Here is a 16,162-nt window from a genome sequence, read left to right as displayed (position 1 = left end):
TGAGTGTTGTTTAAAGTCACTAAGTTTTGGGTAGGTGTGTGAAGGTACTGGAAATAGTGCAGATAACAGAAATAGTGCATGCTCTGCACTCGGGTGTTAGTGGCATTCATTCATTGAGCAAAGATTTTTGAGCACCTGTTTCAGGGTAGGCTCTACTGTAGGCACTAGAACACTGCAAGTGAACCAAACAAACACATGGAGCCTGTATTTAGTGGGGGTGGACTGGAGAGGGGGCAAGTTTGGGAAATGTTTAGGGCCTCGTGAATGAAAATAGAGAGCACAGGAGAGGGCAGTACAGGATGGCTTCTCAGGCTTCCAGTGTGGGTGGTGAGGGCAACGTTGGGCCATCGAGAAGGAGCAAAGCAGACTAGGGGTTGTCCAGTTTGGGACACATGGGCACCTATGGAACAAAGAGATGGCAGATGTGAGGAGGTGTCTGAAGCTCAGGAGAGCTGTTGAGATCAATATTTTGGCGTCGTTTTGTCCTGCACAATTTAGCAGGTATTTATTGAGTGACAATCATATGTCAATCATCCTGAGGCACCAGGAGATACAATGACAAACAAGACATGGTTTAGTGAAGGAGATAAAAGCATTCACTGTGGCAAGCAGTTTACTAGAGAAGATGCCAAGCTCTGTCTGACGCAGACATGGAGAACAGGGAAACTGAATGGAGAGTTGGTTGTGACCATGACACTGGATAGGGTTATCCATGGACTGTACACAGGAAGAAAAGTGGATGGGCCAAGGACCAAACCCTGGAAAGTATTAACATTCATTTTTGTGCTTAACAGTAGTGGAGAAGGCATATATGGAGGGTAGGAGATACTGGGAGTGAGGGAGTAACAGGAGGAAGAGGGGCCAGGAGAGGGAGAGAAAACAGGATGCCTTTTGTCACTGACAGAGGATTTTAGGGGCAACAGGCTGGTGAGGAAGTAACAGGCTAACCACATTCAAGTCCTTTTGGAGTTGACTGTCTAAACTGTTTCAAGTAGGGTCTGGCTTGGCCTAGATGTGTTGTGGACTCCCGGAAGCTTTGGTTGCGGGGGAGGATCACTGATGGCTGCTCTGGCACAGGCTGACGGGACTTTCATTCTGCAAGTCCCCAAGGGGCTCTCTGTCCTGCTGCTACTATAACATCAAGAGCTTTGTTTTCTCACATGCAACCCTGGATTCCCTTTAAACTGGCTGATTTATATTAATTTTGCTCTTATTCTTTGTTTCTTAATATCAGGGAGTCATCTCCCTTGGGGCCTCTTGTTTCATGAAGCTACTGCCCAGCTATAGCCTACCATTCCCCATAGGTAGATGCCTGTAGAGCGGATGGAAGCGGGGCACAGAGATAACCCCACAGCCAGCTCTCTTTATCTGCCCTGAAGAGGAAACATTAGCTCAAAGAATGCTGTTAGGAGTTGAATTGTGCTTTCCCCAACTCCCTGCCTGCGTGAAAGATGTGTTGGGGTTCTAACCCTCAGTACCTCAGAATTTGACCTTATTTGGACATAGGGTCTTTACAGAGGTAATCATGCCAACCAGAGTCATTCAGGTGGGCCGTAATCTAATATGACTGGTGTCCTTATAAAAAGGGGAAATTTGGACAAAGAGACAGACATGCACACAGGGAGCACACCATGTGAAGATTGAATTATGCTGCTACCAGTCAAGTGGCTACCAGGAAATAGGGAAGAGATCTAGTACAGATTCTTAGCTAGTGCCTTCAGAGGGACCATGGCCCTGCAGACGTCTTGATCTTGGACGGCTAGCTCCAGAAGCATGAGACAAGACATTTCTAGGTCATTCTGTTGTGCTACTATGTTGTGACAACCCTCAGAAACTAATACAAATTCCGAATTTGAATATTCCAGAATTATTTGATTGGATCTTTGAAACGTATCAAGATGAAATTTTCATTCAATGGGGTTCAACTGGATCAGGAATTATAATGAATTCAGAAGAGCACTAAGTAAATTTTTTATTATTTGCTGAATAAATAACATAAAAGAGAAAGCATACACTACCTGAAGAGAATAAATTGTTTTCAAACTGTCATTTGGTTTAGAAGTACTATTTACATACAGCCGAGGTACTAACAAAATGTGGTTTCTTTTTTTTTTTTTTAAGATTGTATTTATTTATTTGACAGAGAGTGAGCACAAGCAGGGGGAGCAGCAGAGGGAGAGGGAGGAGCAAGCTCCCTGTTGAGCAGGGAGCGGGACATGGGGCTCAAACCCAGGACCCTGAGATCATGAGCCTAAGGCAGACGCATAACTGACTGAGCCACCCAGGTGCCCCCAAAATGTGGTTTCTTATTTATTTACTGAGGTGACCCTCCAGGGAACTTTCCTGTTTCCCATGCAGTATCTTGTTGCCTAGTCAGTAGTTCAGAGGTCACTTAGACTGCTGAAACTAATGATATTCTATATGTTAATTAATTGAATTTAAATTAAAAGATAAAAAATTTTTTAAAAGATTAAAACTAATAATACATTATGTTAATTGAATTTAAATTGAAAAATTAAAATTAAAATTAAAAAGAATGTCATGGTAAAAAAACAACAACAACTGAAATTGACTGTCTCCTCAGCTTGTTGGAACAGGTGAGATTTTAACGTCAGCTTTTCTGGGTCGTTTCTGCTTGCCTGTCCTCCCTACCTTGAGCCTGGGAAGGCTGACCCACTTGACAAGTTGGGTGCAGCTGAACGGAGGTATTGGCAGGAATTGAGGGAAGGAGGAAGGAGGAGAGACAAGGAGCAGCGTTTGTTCCCCAGGTGTGGTGCTCCCTCTCCTGGGATCCCGTGGGCTTCTCCTTTAAGAGGCCACAGCAGGTTTGGGAGGCAGTTCCCTGCAGCCCTTTCTGTGTTCTGTGTACTGCTCCCTCCCAAGCCCCAACCCCTTTAGGGCTTTTGCCATCACTATCCCCACAATACTTCAATATCCCTTGTCCTTAACCTTTATACACTGTCCTTACCTTTGTAAATACCTGTAGACCCTTTAAGAAACCCTCCCGAGATTATTTGGTTTGAATGTCCCATCTGCCTTCTGCGAGCCGGATGAATACGCTGGCAAAGTGTACCAATGCCTCCCATATGTTTGAGGCTATACTGAGAACTTCATGTGCATTTGCTCATTTAATCCTACTAACAATCCTTATAACATTTAATCTTATTAACACACCTTGGACGCCAGCTTCTTTGCACAGAACAGACTCATCTTCACATTGTGTTTTACTCAGGCTAATATTAAAAAGTGCTTGCGTTTCTTTCTTTTTTTTTTTTTTTTAAGATTTTATTTATCCATTCTTGAGAGAGAGAGAGAGGCAGAGACACAAGCAGAGAGAGAAGCAGGCTCCATGCAGGGAGCCTGACATGGGACTCAATCCAGGGTCTCCAGGATCACGCCCTGGGCTGAAGGGGCACCAAACTGCTGAGCCACCTGGGCTGCCCAAAGTGCTTGCATTTCTTGAGCAGCTATGACAGATACCAGAACACTCTGGAATCCACAGGGGCACAGGAGATGTCACATTGGATTCGATATTTGGCATGAAGATAGAAGGAAGAAATAGTCAACTATGGGTAACCAAAATGCACCTTTCGTAAAAACAAGAAGTTGGGCAGTCTGGGTGGCTCAGCAGTTTAGTGCCCCCTTCAGCCCAGGGGCCTGATCCTGGAGACCTGGGATCTAGTCCGATGTTGGGCTCCCTACATGGAGCCTGCTTCTTTCTCTGCCTGTGTCTCTGCGCACCACCCTCCCATGAATAAATAAATAAAATATTAAAAAAAAACAAGAAGTTGACTCTCTAAATAATGAGGCCTGGTAGGGATGGGAGTGGGGAAAGAATGGGTATCTGGGGAGATAGTTTCTGTAAGGTGCAAGAATTCCTGTGCAGCAAGGTAGCAGCTAGTGACAGAGTGTGCCCTCTATGCCCCCCTGCCCTCTTTTACACATTAATGGTTCTTTATAAATATTGATGCCCTATATGGCTTCGTTAATATTTATTTGCCCATGTCATCATTCTTCACCCAGGGTTTAAGGAGGGAGCCATCAATTTGGTGCTGTCAGGGATTTCATGTGCAAGATTCCCTAGTGAGAAGCAATCAGATGGGCTCTCCTCCAAAAAGTCTCCGGAAATTCTTAAAGCATCAAAACTTGTTGGGGCAATTTTAAGAACATTTTTATATTTTTCATTTTGCTTGACTTCTCTTTACATTGTCAAGCTAAGAAACCTCCCTAACTGACCCCTGGTGGCTTTTAAGGTGACTGAATTGCAAAGCAAGTATCCCCAGGGGTTCCTGGGCTGCTAAAACAGAAAGCATTCATGCTCTGCAGCAGCAAAAAAATTTAAAAGGCAAATTCATGCACGATTTTCAGTCCATTGGTCTCTGGCTGAGCACAATTACAAAGGCCACACACGCCTTAGCATCACCCTTCACTGTCCTGGTCCCTGCGCCAGGGCTAGCATCCAGAAATTGAAGCTCAGTGTTCTCTCTGAAACAGTGGTTAAAACAGGCTTTCACAGTCAGTGATCCTACCACTTTAGTGCCCCAAATCCTGTTTGCCTAAAAACAAAGAGGCCCCGGTTAATTACTAAATGCACTTTGCTGCTCATGTTCTTACTGCTGAAATGAATAGTAGTAACACAGGACTTTACTGTCAGTTCTATGTCTAGATAGCTGGTTCTCTCTAACAAATTTAAACTTCCAGAAGTCACAGAGGAATGTCAATAACAACTATATGGGAAAAATAGATCAGAGAGTTACAGATCTTTGGAGCCGAGCAGAGCTAAAATTCCTGTTTTTATAGGACACAAAAGGTCTGAAGTCATTTGCCCAAAACCACACAGCTGTGTTTCATGGCAGAGGGGAACCAAGGACTCTTGATGTCAAGGCGGTGCTCTTTCACGACATTCATTACACAGTGAGATGCTTGGGTAGTCCATGAAAATATCACTGGAAGTCCCAAGGTCTGGTCTTTCATTCTTGCAGTTCATTCATAATCCAACTCTGACAATCTCCTAATCTATGTCTCTATATCCAAGTGATGAAGTTTTGGAATTATAGGTGAGGTCCGGAGCCGACCACTAAGAAAGAATTCTTGAGATGTCTTTGGTTCAAAATAGTGGTTTTATTAAATCACAGGGACAGGACCTGTGGGCAGGAAGAGTTGCTGCCCTAGGCCTTGTGAGGGGTGGCTCATTATATACCTGGGAGTTGGGAGGGGTCTGGGGATAGCATACTCTCTAAGGAATTTTGGTTTGTTTTTTTTTTTAAGATTTTATTTATTTATTCATGAGAGACACACAGAGAGAGAGGCAGAGACATAGGCAGAGGGAGAAGCAGGCTCCACAGGGTCCACACCACGGACCCTGATGTGGGACTCGATCCTGGGACTCCGGGATCACACCTGGGCTGAAGGCAGGCACTAAATCGCTGAGCCACCCAGGCAACCCTTCTCTAAGGAATTTTGGAAGCAAGGTTTCTAGGCCCTTGAGGGCACTAGCTATGGCTGGGAAAAGGTCACTTGTTACCATCTAATAAAACCTGAGTCATGAGACCCTTCAGATTTATATCAGTGGGCCATGTGCTTGGGGGATAAGTACCAACACATATCTTGGGGGTTTAGAGATAAAGGGAAATTTCTAAAGGAAGTTTTATATGTTAAAGTAGGCTTATAGGATCCTGGGGGTCGAGCTGACTGCCTTTTGCCCTTAGCAAAGTATTAACATCGAGGTAGTTGAATCTGTAGAAGAATGTCACTCTTTTTTTTTTTTTTTATTTAAAGATTGTATTTATTTATTCATGAGAGACACAGAGAGAGGCAGAGACATAGGCAGAGAGAGAACCAAGCTCCCAGCAAGGAGCCTGATGCTGGACTCAATCCCAGACCCCGGGACCATGCTCTGAGCCAGAGGCAGACGCCCAATCATTGAGCCACCCAGGCATCCCACTCTCCCTGTTTCAAGGACTTGTCAATGTGGTTTGTCCTCAACTAGTCCTCTGTTCCCCCATCAAAAGAGCTTGGCCAGAAAACAACATAATTTTTAGAAGTGTATTTGATGATTTAACAAAATATAAAAATTGCAATAATGCAGAATATACAAATAAGGTAATATAAATCATACTCATATGACCCAGATATTGTGTTCTTGCTATTAGTATTTAAATAGAATGCATGATTCACGGGTGCTGAAACTATAGTGATTCTTTTCATGTTGTCTTCAGTATCAAACAGAGTGCCTAGAGTATAGTTAGCACTCAATAAGTATTGTTGAGGATGAGACTGTTATGAAATATTGGTACCAAAATTATAAAGTATAGGTCATGTCATACAAAATATATTAGGATATCCTTATAAGATGACATTATTATTGCCAGATTTTTTTTCATTTTCAAGTGTCTTTATATTTCATCGCTGACCTAGGGATATTATTTGCTTCTGACATTAACTACTGTTTTCATACAATACTACAAATTCCATAAGGTTAAGGACTATTTCTGTATTACCTCTGTATCTCATAACTGAACCCAAAGCTTGGCACAGAGAAAGCAGTCCATAAATATTGGTTATTGTGGGTTTTTTTTTTTACAACCCAATAAGAGCATTTGCTTATTTGCCATTCTGTGATTGTCAGCAAGATTTGCAAATCTTACTTCAGAGCACTGGCTGATTTTAAGACTTTGTAGCTAGCTTTAACTCTTAGATGGCAATGAAATACAACCAGCTGCCTAACTTTGGGCCAGATGAGTTCTTAGCATTTATAAATACAATAATAAAGTGCCAATGAGAGTACCAGACAGGTTGGCTGTGGGACTGATGAAATAGGAGCTCCATAAACACTCAAACAATCAATAAACCTCCTTCACACTAATAGGAAAAAAATAACTGGCAGCTTTCTCATCAACTCTACTTTCTCATCTAAAGGGAAAATGTTTCCTAAAGTATTTGTTCTTTTGAGGGCTCGTAGAGGGCAATGACTTAAAGGCCTTTTTAATACTAGTAATACACTGCATGATCCTAACCAAATTCCAAATGGCATCAGTTGACTAGACTTGGAAAGTCAGATGCTTACAAAAGTACATGCCAAATGCCCATCAATTACATTCTGAAATAGTAGGCAAAGATGTGGGTGAAAAAGGCATTCCAGATAAGGGGATGACATGGAGGAAAGTACAGTGATAGAAAAGAAAAAAAAATTGGTTGACATGGCATAGACTAATATAAATAAAATAGTTGCTGAAAAAGAGATAAGATGAGGTATACTAGCTGGGTTCATGAATTCCTATTCAAAGGCCTTGAATTTCATGTGAATTAGTTAGTTATTGCTGCATAACAAGCCATCATAAAATTCAGTGGTTTAATATAATGTATAATGATATTGCCCACAATAATAATATCCTAGGAAGTCCTTTTGGTCTTGGCTAGACTCACTGATACTTCTCCAGCCTGCTATGGTGTGGGTAGACAGCCCTGCTGAGCTTGGCTGATTCCTGTCAGATATCTGATGATTGGCTGGCTATAGGCTTATACAGGAGAGAGTTAACATTGCAGACTGACACTGCTCTTTAGAAGGATCTGCTTGCAGATATGACCCTTGGCTGGTATCTGGCTGGTACTTAGGTTTTAGAATGTTCTCTATGTTAATAACTGTATTGGTTTTCAACTGCAGATATAATAAGTTGTCACAAATTTAATGGCTTAAAACAACATAAATTTATTAAGTTACAGTTCTGGAGATAAGAAGTCCTTGCCTTTTCAAGCTTCTAAAGGTCATCTGCATTCCTTGGCTCATGACCCCTTCCTCCATCTTCAAAACCAGAAGCATAGCAACTTCAAATCTCTCTCTCTTTCTCTCACCTCCGATTTTGTCATCACCTTTGACTTTGATCCTAGATAAATCAGGCAAATCTTCCTATCTCAAGATCCTTTACTTACATCCTTAATACCACTTTTGCCATGTAAGGTACCATATTAATAGGTTCTGGGCATTAGGTCATAGGCATAGTTGGATGTTTCAGGTTTATTAACTGATAATGGAGAATAACATGCAGGAAATCTAGAGGCAAAGCAGTTAGAAAACTATAGACAATTGTTGGTGGCACCTGGGTGGTTCAGTTGGTTAAGGGTCCGACTCTTGGTTTTGGCTCAGGTCACGATCTCATGGGTCATGAGATCAAGCCCCACTCAGTGAGGAGTCTTCTTGAAGATTCTCTCCCTCTGCCCCTCTCCCTACTGCCTCTCAAATAAATAAATACATCTTTTTAAAAAAGAGAAAGCTATAGGCAATTGTTCGGGGATGCAATAAACAGTGATTGGAGTACCAGCCAGGAAACCAAGTTATCTATTTGAAACTGGTACATAAACAAATAACAACAAAAGCTATGTTAATTAGGACCAGTTCAGGTAGATTTATATACCACACATAGTGTGTACTATGTGCTGAGACTACGAAAGGAAGAAAATAGACATGTTTCTATCTCCATGGAACTTACTTTCCAAGTGGGTGTTTCTAAGAAGGGAGCATTTAAGCTGATCCCTAAATAATAGAAAGAGTCCCACAAAAGCTAAGGGGTTCCAAGGAAAGAAAATGGCATGTACAAAACCTTGGGGTTGGGAAGAATGTGATCCTCTGTAAATGTAATAAAAGTTCCAGGAGACTGAAGTATAGAGAATAGCAGGGAAGGTAAACAGATGCCAGTCCATGAAGCAAGGGTCTTCTAGCCACAAGGAGACTAGATTTCATTCTAAGCATAACTAGAAGTCTCTGAAAGGCTTTGTTTTCAAAATGATAACTCTAGCATTGAGGGAAAAGAGTGGTAGTGGGAAAATTAGTTAGGGCTTTGCTGCTCAGTCTAATCAATAGACCAGCAGCAGCAGACTGACACATGAGTTTGTTGGAACTGCAAAATATTGGTCCCTACCCAAATCCAGAATTAGAATCTACTTTCTAACAAGACCTCCAATGATTCATTTGTTCATTAAACTTTGAGAAGCACTAAGTTGGAAGACCATGGTAGCTTGACCTAACATAGTGGCTGAGGAGGTAGAAAAGTAGAGGGAACATCTTAAAGGTAGTCATAGGCATGCAGAACTTGAGTTGGAATTAAAAACTGGTATAGGGAGAGCAATGTTTAAAACACACAGAGATATTAGTTAAACGCAGGTATAGAAGGCTAGTCTGGTGTCAGAGATGTTTTCAGGCAAAAGTCCAGTACCCTGGAGAGCTCCCATAAACCAATAGTTTTTTGGAGACGAAAGTCTAAGGATCAACAGAGAGATGCCTTTTAGACTCAAAACCTTGAAGTCATTCTCTTGATGTAGCTCTGATGATCACTGGATTAAGTCCTATGATTCCTGGAAAACATCTTCAATACCCAAAGACCTTTCTGTTCCACATGTTAGAATGGCCATGGTGTCTGCTCTGACTTGCCCACTCCAGTGACATTATAATCCTGAAGGAGGCTAAAAGGCTGAGACGAGGTGGAGGTAAAAGGAAGTCCTCTTTCCTGATGCCATTTGCCCTCAAGTTTCTCCTCTTTTCTGGAACAGTAGCTAGAGTTTAACCTAGGTTCAAGGGTTCAACCCCAGAATGGAAACTGTCAGAGCATTAAATATATCAATAACTCTGAAAATGGAAAAGAGTCTGATTTTTTAGGAGATTATGAAAGAAATATCAGCAGAAGTTGGTGAAGGACAGGGAGAAGGCAAGTGTGGAGTACCAGAACATCTAACTGATGCCAAGATCCTCTTATCACTCTCATGAAATGTATGTAGCAAATATAGAAAATGCCACTGACCCTGCAAGATGTCAACCAGGTCATTCCCAGTAATATGATTAAATTGAAAAACACATATAAGTGGGGATATGAAACAATTCATACCTTATTGGTGGGAATGTAAAATGGCACATCATGGGAAAAAGGTCTGACAGATTCATATGAAGGTCAATATATACCTACTATGTGACCCAGCAGTTGCACTCCTAGATAAAACATACTTCCACAAAAAGACTTTTTAAGAATCTTTATAGCAGCTTTATTCATAATAACCAAAAACTAGAAACAACCCAAATGTTTCTCAATTAGAGGAGAGATGAACAAATTATGGTGTCTTTTGTAATGGAATATTACTCAGCAATAAAAAATAATGAAAGGCTGATATGCATAATAACAAGAATAAATATCAAAAACATTATGGATAAATAAATTGTGGTGTATTTATAAAATGAAACATTAGCAGTTTCAGAAAAAGAGTTACACATACATGCAACAAGGATAAATCTCCAAACTAAGAATCTGGACACAGAAAAGTAGACCAAAAAACAACATACTGTATGATTCCATTTATATGAAATTCTACCGGTTGGGCAATGATTGAAAGGAAGAAGAAAGAAGACAACTTTCTAGGGTGACAGAAATGTTCTACATCTTGATTGGAGAGTTGGTTTCTTAAGTATATACATTTGAAAGAAATCATCCAATTGTACTTACTTAAGATCTCTGTGTAATTATTGAATATAAATTTGACCTCAATAATTTTTAATTAACAATAAAAAAATTCCATCGGTCTTTGCTTCATTCCAAGGGCACATGTACCTATATATGCTGGCTTGTGTCATTCTAGAAAAATTTGTGAGAGATACTCAACAATCTCTCTGGTCTGGAAGCAACGTGGCAAAGGAGCTGACAGTCTGCCCAAGTTAATGCAAAGCTGGAGGCAGCTGGTCTTACAAAAGCTTTCACACAAGCTTAGGACAATGCCTTTAACAGGTAACCACAAAATTGTAACATCCCCAGTGGAGCCTTTGTGTCAATAGAAATCTCATTTAGAGTGGGCACCCAGCTCCTTCTAAGCCACAAGAGCCTGATGAATTGCTCAGCTGTTCTTTCAGGCTGTTCCAGTTTTGATGGTAACTAAGGAGAAAGAAACCCAGGTTTTCAGTGTTGTAAAAATTCAGTCTAGCTAGCATAAAGTGTCGTGAAAGAGCAGCCAAAAAATAAGACAACAGAATAATGAGGCCACATGCTCCCAGATCTGCTCTTCTTTCTTTCCTATCACCAATTTAGTCCTAATTCTAGTTGACTAGAACATGTTGGATTTACTATGAGCCAGGTGCTGTGCCATGTACCTGGAATGCAGGTAAAAGATCCCAATCCTTTAGAAACTCAGTCTGTTGGAATTAGCTGTCACATCCATCATCTAATTTGATCCTTGCAATCTCTCTGAGACAAGTAAAGCAGGAGTAATTACAACTCCTATTTTTCAAATGAGGAAATTCAGACTCAAGAGAAATGAAATTATTTGCCCAAGGCTACATAGCAAGTAGTAAACTTAAGATTTGAATTGAGATGTTCTTCTGCTGGGTTCCATGTTCTTTCCAATGCATGATAGATATATGTAAAACAGGTAGGTGTCCCTTCTCTACTGTAAATACTTTGAAATCTTGAGTCTGAAGAATATGAGCATAGAACTGATGGTGAGAAAACGAATCAGCACCAGGTGGTGCTTGATCCTCCACCAGGCATCCAAGACATTACTTGTGCACTGTCTGAATAGATACAGAGAGTGTGGAATTGGCTCAGACAGGTGATCCATATCCGCAGTGATGTGATCTGATGGATGAATCTGATGAGGGACGGTGAATGTTTAACCAGGTAAGTAGCTGGTAGCCACGTTAATTAATTCCACTGTTGTCCATCAGTATCATTCATTAGTCTCTGATCTATGGGTGAGGGCAGAAGAGCCCCAGTGAGGCAGGGAGGGCACCAGAGTCCCAATCCAGTAGGAAGCAGCTCAGAGCAGCTTTTCACATCTCTGTCCAAGTTCTTGGTTGAAAGCAACAGATTTGGACTCTGCTCCCTTTAGCAAAAAACAATCTATTAAGAATACAGGTGGCTCACAAATCTATGGAAAATTTGAATATCCAGTCTTCAGAAAGGACAGAACTAGAGAGAGTCTGAGGATTCAGGTACCAAGGACAAAGGGAAAAATCTCTTCCCACTGCTAACTTCATCAGTTTTTAATCCTTTCTTGTCAACCAAGATTCAATATCCAAAGGGAGACAGAGCCTGATTGGCTTAATTTGGGCCACCTGCTTTCTCTTTGCCAGGTGATGGAAAGAGTACCTTGAAGAAGAATTCCCTGAAAAATCACAAGCACTAAGTCAAGACTTGGTTCCTCAAAGGAAAATCAGTATTCCATTAATGCTGCTTCCAGAGAAGCAATGCTGTGAAGGCAAAGAACCTTGGATGTTCACTATCAAATTCACAGGCAACCAAAAGACTAGGAAGGGAACCAACAGGGAGACCAAGTCAGAGAATGTAATGGCAAGAAAAAGTAAGCGCTCCTTGTAGCCCAGAACTCCCCACTATACACTAACTCCAGGTAAATAGCAGCAAACATCTTTCTAGACCCCAATGAGTCCTAAACTAAGGCTGATGAGATCTTTATTGCCTTACTCAGAACAGGCTCAGGAATCGGAAGAATTTGAGACTTCAGAGAATGATAACAACATTAGGCATGACATCTTGGAGAAGCTAAAAAAAAGCAAGGGCTAGCCAAAAGAGAGTAAGTATAGTGTTAAGCTCACTGTAGCTTGTGAATGATAAACAATAAGAATCAAATGGCTTGTATTTAAATGATTATGCTATTTATAATACAGAAAAACATGATGAAAATGCATTAAAATATAGGAAAGAAAAACCACTGAAGATATTTTAGCATTAGATACACTTCATCAGAGAAAGATAGTCCATTGGTTTGAAACTTGTACCATGGCGTACCATTCAGAATGCTTTGGCTATAAGCAATAGTAAACCTTTAATTACTCTGGCTTAAACAAGGAAGAAAGTTAGTATTGCTTAAAACAAAATACACGGAGCTAGGACAAATTCTAGTAACAATAAAATTACTAACTCAATGATACCATTATGGCTTAGACCAGCAGTTATCAAAACTATTGGTCTCAGGACACTGTTTATGTAGGTTATATCTATCAATATTGGTTGCAGTGAAAATTAAAACAGAAACAGTCAATGTTGTTTTGTTTAAAGTATATAGAAAAAATTAGTCTTTTTTTTTTTAATTTTTTTATTTATTTATGATAGTCACAGAGAGAGAGAGAGGCAGAGACACAGGCAGAGGGAGAAGCAGGCCCCATGCACCGGGAGCCCGACATGGGATTCGATCCTGGGTCTCCAGGATCATGCCCTGGGCCAAAAGCAGGCGCCAAACCGCTGCGCCACCCAGGGATCCCGAAAAAATTAGTCTTATACAGATAATGTAGTTAGAAAAGGAAGAAGCATTTTCATAGCTTTGTCAGATAACTGTAGATATTCTTTTTTTTTTAAAGATTTTATTTATCTATTCATGAGAGACAGAGAGAGAGAGAGACAGAGAGAGAGAGGCAGAGACACAGGCAGAGGGAGAAGCAGGCTCCATGCAGGGAGCCCGACGCGGGACTCGATCCCAAGTCTCCAGAATCACGCCCTGGGCTGAAGGCGGCGCTAAACTGCTGCGCCACCGGAGCTGCCCAATTGTAGATATTCTTGATATTATACTCAAACTCAAGATTAGTTTCCTGAAGATTAGTTATAATGTGGACCTGAAATCATATCAGTGAACTTTTTATATTGTTATACCCATTGGTCTATCTTGCACCTTGAATGGATCTTTAACCTATGCATAATTTTGTAGAATTAAGCATTGGCCATTTGGAAAATATTAGTTCACTAAATTATGCAGATCTTCCAAATATTGACACATTTCATTATACGATATCAAAATAATCTGATTAATATAAACCCTCAAATATTGGGAAGCTATCAATAAATATTAGGAAGATGTCAAGTTCACAGTAACAAATCAAATTTTCCAAAATTCTAATTTTGCTCCAAGGCTTGACCTTTATCACTGATAACAAATACTGTCCATTGTTTTCTCTGAAGTGTCTCACTTTGTCCAAGTTTGAGATAATGTCTACCAAATCCTCAAGTTTAGGTAACCATAGTTTGTCAGTCATTCTTTCAAGCAAAAAAGGAGTTAAATTACTTCAGAACCCAAGCAGTCACACATGTGCTTTCCCCCAAAACAACCATCATACTTTAATATGTGGAGAAGGGATTTATGAACATTTGCCATTTTTAAAATACAGATACCAATGGGCAGCCCAGGTGGCTCAGCGGTGTAGCATTGCCTTCGGCCCAGGGTGATCCTGGAGACCTGGGATCGAGTCTCACGGTGGGCTCTCTGCATGGAGCCTCTGCCTGTGTCTCTGCCTCTCTCTCTCTCTCTCTCTCTCTCTCTCATGAATAAATAAATAAAATCTTTTAAAAAAATACAGATATCAAAAACGTGTATTCAAGGGTCAAAAATTAATAGAATTAAAACTTTTTACTTCATCAGACATTGAGTGAAACTAGTTGGGATTCTTTTTCCTCCAAGTGCATGGTGCAAGGCAAGAATACAATGATAAGGGCAGCCCAGGTGGCTCAGCGGTTTAGCGCCACCTTCAGCCCAGGGTATGATTCTGGAGACCCGGGATCAAGTCCCATATTGGGCTCCCTGCATGGAGCCTGCTTCTCCTTCTGCCTGTGTCTCTGCCTCTCTCTCCGTGTGTCTCTCATGAATAAATAAATAAAATCTTAAAAAAAAATACAATGATAAGACAATAGTGTGTACAATATGCACCAATGACTAACAGTTTTACCAACCAGTGCAACATCGGTGCAAATGTCAGCTGTAGAGTAAAGGGAAATAGTATTTTAGTATTATTTTGAAGATAGTTTTGATCCCATAAAACTCCTGAAAGGACCTTAGGGACTACACTATGAGAATAGCAGGCTTAAACTTAGCAAGATCTGGAGGACAGAGTGGGATCACTTACCCTAAATCATGTGGGAGAGGAGTAGGTACCTAAACAAAACTCGGATTCTGTTAGGAAGAAAGAAGGAATAATGGACACCAGTAGATAATCAAAAGTACCCACTACATATGGACACAATATATGGAAATCATACCACAGTTAATATGGTTAACTGCTGTGGAATTAAACTAATAGTTATAAGCACCTTCCTAAATGTTGTCAAAGTAACTGGATATATACATGCAAAGTATAAGGTTGGATCTCTACCTCAGACCATATACAAAAATTAACTCAAATCAAAGACCTACATGTAAGAACTAAAAATATAAAGATCTTAGAAAAAAACAAAAAAGGTAACTTTTGATGACCTTGAGTTTGGCAATGTCTTCTTAGATATGACACAAAAAACATAAGCAATGAAAGAAAAAAATAGATGAGTTGGATTTAATAAAATATAAAAACTTGTATATCAAAGAACACCATCAAGTAAGTGAAAAGATAGGGACACCTGGGTGGCTCAGTGGTTGAGTGTCTGCCTTCAGCTCGGGGCATGATCCTGGGGTCCCGGAATCGAGTCCCACATCAGGCTCTTTGCATGGAGCCTAGTTCTCCCTCTGCCTATGTCTCTGCCTCTCTCTCTGTGTCTCTCATGAATAAATAAAATCTTTAAAAAAAAAAAGTAAGTGAAAAGATAATCCACTGAATGGGAGAAATATATGCAAATCATACATCTGATAAGGATCTAGTATCCAAAATATAGAAAGAACTCTTATACATTTCAATAACAAAAGACAATCCAATGAAAAGAAATGGGTAAAAGATTTTAATAGAAAGATATACAAATAGCCAACAAGCACACACAAAAAAATAACCAACATCACTGGTCATTGGGAAAATACAAACCCAGACCACAGTGGGATATTACTTCATACCCACTAGGATGACTATAGTAAAGAAATGAAAAAATAGCATGTGTTAGTGAGGATGCAGAGTCACTGGAACCCTCACAAATTGCTGGTGGGAACATAAAATGGTTCTGCTGCTATGGCAAACAGTTTGTCAGCTCCTCCAAAAGTTAAACATAGAATTACCATACGATCCAGAAATTCCTCTCCTAAGTATGTACCCAAAAAAATTGAAAACAGGAGTTCAAGCAAAAAGTTACACACAAACATTCATAACAGCACTATTCGCAATTACCAAAAGTTGGAAACAATTCAAATGTATCCATCCACACATCCATGGATAAACAAAATGTGGTATATGCGTACTGTGGAATATTATTCAGCCATACAAAGGAACAAA

This window comes from Canis lupus, chromosome 14 (genome assembly GCF_048164855.1).
Source record: "Canis lupus baileyi chromosome 14, mCanLup2.hap1, whole genome shotgun sequence".
Classification (NCBI taxonomy): domain Eukaryota; kingdom Metazoa; phylum Chordata; class Mammalia; order Carnivora; family Canidae; genus Canis; species Canis lupus.
The sequence above is the reverse complement of the archived record's forward strand: the minus strand, read 5'-3'. Positions refer to the sequence as shown.